We start from the raw sequence: 2,500 nt of genomic DNA, 5'->3' as shown, positions 1-2,500 counted from the left end.
TAGCAAAGATAACTCACCGCCTTGCTTATATAATTATTTATTTATTTATCAATTTCTCCTCAAACTCAAAAAAACCATTGGGAGACTAGAATTTTATGGAATTAGCGCTGACTATAGTCTAAACTATGACTTTTAATAATCTATTGCAAGTTTTGAAATCACAGTCCTAACTAACGATTGTTTTATAAACAAAACGACATCAGCAAAAAATAAGTAATAACTTTGAAATCATATCCAAAATGCATAAATTGTTATAAATAGTCTATAGCGCTCTGCTGAAACTTCTCTATCCAGACGACCTCTTTCCCAGGTTGAATCTTTCTATCCAGACAGACAATTCAAAGACTAGTCCCACTGACTCTCGCTGAGTCGCATTGACAAAGGGATTCATGCTCCAGTAACATATTTAACTATTGTTCTAAAATATCATTATAACATGAATTTTTTTTTTAAACGATGTAACATTATTCAATGATAAAATTATCCATAACAAGTGACCAACGTTGTCTCATACATACACATGTTCACAAAATAAAATATGATTTAATACTGAGTGGCAACATAAGAACAACGCTTGTCCGAAGCAAAAATAAAAAAGTATCACCAGTTTTACCGCACACTGTACAGGAGCGTGAAGTAAGATTGCGAGAAGTAGCCTTTGCAGAATGCATGGGACAAGGACGGGGATTCTCTGAATGTTCTTGTACTAAGTCAAGTGTAACCAACAGTTGCAAATGTTTAAAAACTTTTTTTATGCAACAACAGAGGAAATGTGGTGCCTCTTGTTCTAACAAAGTCGACACTCAAACACATAACATAGACACACATCCGCTTAAGGATTTACGACCATTTTCTGTAAGTTTAACAAAAATACTTTAAGTTTAAAAAAATACTTTTTAAAGTTTGGTGTATTTTGTATTACATTTTCTTGAATGTATATTTCGTTCACTTATGTTATCAATTATTTGCCTTCTGTTCTATTAGCTACTTGCATAAACCTTTTAAGTTTTGATCTATTTGAAATGTGCATTTTCTAAGAATGAATAAACTCATTTTATTTCATGTTCACTGCCTTTTATCGTTTCCTCGCTTATTTTTCCATCTGGGAATTTGCTGTTATGATAATACTGATGATTTTGTAAATTAACCAAAATCTTGGTGCTTTTGCAAAATGTAGAAATATTTAGGTAATTTTCCAATGTGACCACGAATTTGGTCTTTTACATAATGACCGGAAATTTTTTTTAAATTATCAACTTGGCTAAATGACCGTACACACACACACACACACACACACACACACACACAACAAATGAAGCCATTTCTATTCCACTGCAGGACAAAGGATTCATACTAGCCTATATCATAATGTGTGTGTATATATATATATATATATATATATATATATATATAATATATATATATGTGTGTGTGTGTGTGTGTGTGTGTGTCTGCGTGTTTCTACAAAAAGGCCCATAAAAGAAACAAAGGAAATATAAATAAATCACTATATTTTGACCAATACAAATTGGCCCTCTTCAATGTGTAAAGTAAAGATGAGGAATACAGTGGACAGTGATGGTTTATATATGAAAGCAAAAGGGTGTATTCAATCGTTCAAAGGTTGTATTAAGTGCTGGAAGGATTAGCCCAATCTAATTCCATCCAGATGCGTCTTCATATTGTTGAGCCGCTTGGAGGATGTCTTGATCTCTGATGCATATCTGATGGTCGGTCTCGGTGGATTATCTTCTTTTTAATCGGGTTGAGAAGTGCTGGCCACTATGTTAGCTTTCTATTGCCCGCAGAATAAGTTCAATGTGTTTGATTGATTTATGATGACTGATAAGATGATCTTCCTTCTGTACAAACAGGTAGCCTAATCTTAAAAAGCAAAGATGACATGTTCGGATAATCTTTGAGATAGAGAACGGCCCTTATGTCGAGCATAGACTTTTACACAATTTTCACATAGTAGTTTATAAACACCGGATTCTATACCTTTTGTTTTGATAAAAATTATTAAGGGCGCTTCCTATGGTCTTGGGATATGAAAAAACAAAGGACTTCTCCGTTTTAATATCATTTGTTATATTTTTAATACCTTCTATATATGGCAGTTTTATCTTATTCTTAAAATCTCTTTGCTTTGTAACATCATGATCTTTATAATATAGTGTGTTGGCTTAGTTGATGGCCTTTTTTATGACATACGTCGGGCAGAATAGTTGGGCGAGTCGTTTAGGAATTATTTCAAATTTTTTACTTATGTAGACTTGGGAACAGATTCTCAAGCATCTAAGAAGTATATATATATATATATATATATATATATATATATATATATATATATATATATATATATATATATATATGCGTGTGTTTGTGTTACGCAAAATGTGGATATTTGCCAAATGTGTATATTTTGCAATTAATTTTGTCTATTGTGTACAATTTGCAGCGCTTGGTGCCTGCAAATTGTACACAATATACAAAATTA

At 32.1% G+C, this 2,500-nt stretch overlaps 1 protein-coding gene across 1 annotated transcript in view; it reads right to left on the bottom strand.

Annotated features, from left to right (window-relative positions):
- The window catches only part of LOC137622904 (nephrin-like), an 838,006-nt gene that overhangs the window by 682,754 nt on the left and 152,752 nt on the right, over window positions 1-2,500 (bottom strand). The window lies entirely within an intron of this gene.

This window comes from Palaemon carinicauda, chromosome 30 (genome assembly GCF_036898095.1).
Source record: "Palaemon carinicauda isolate YSFRI2023 chromosome 30, ASM3689809v2, whole genome shotgun sequence".
In the NCBI taxonomy this organism is placed as follows: domain Eukaryota; kingdom Metazoa; phylum Arthropoda; class Malacostraca; order Decapoda; family Palaemonidae; genus Palaemon; species Palaemon carinicauda.
Note: the sequence above shows the minus strand (reverse complement) of the source record. Positions and strands in the feature narration are given on the sequence as shown.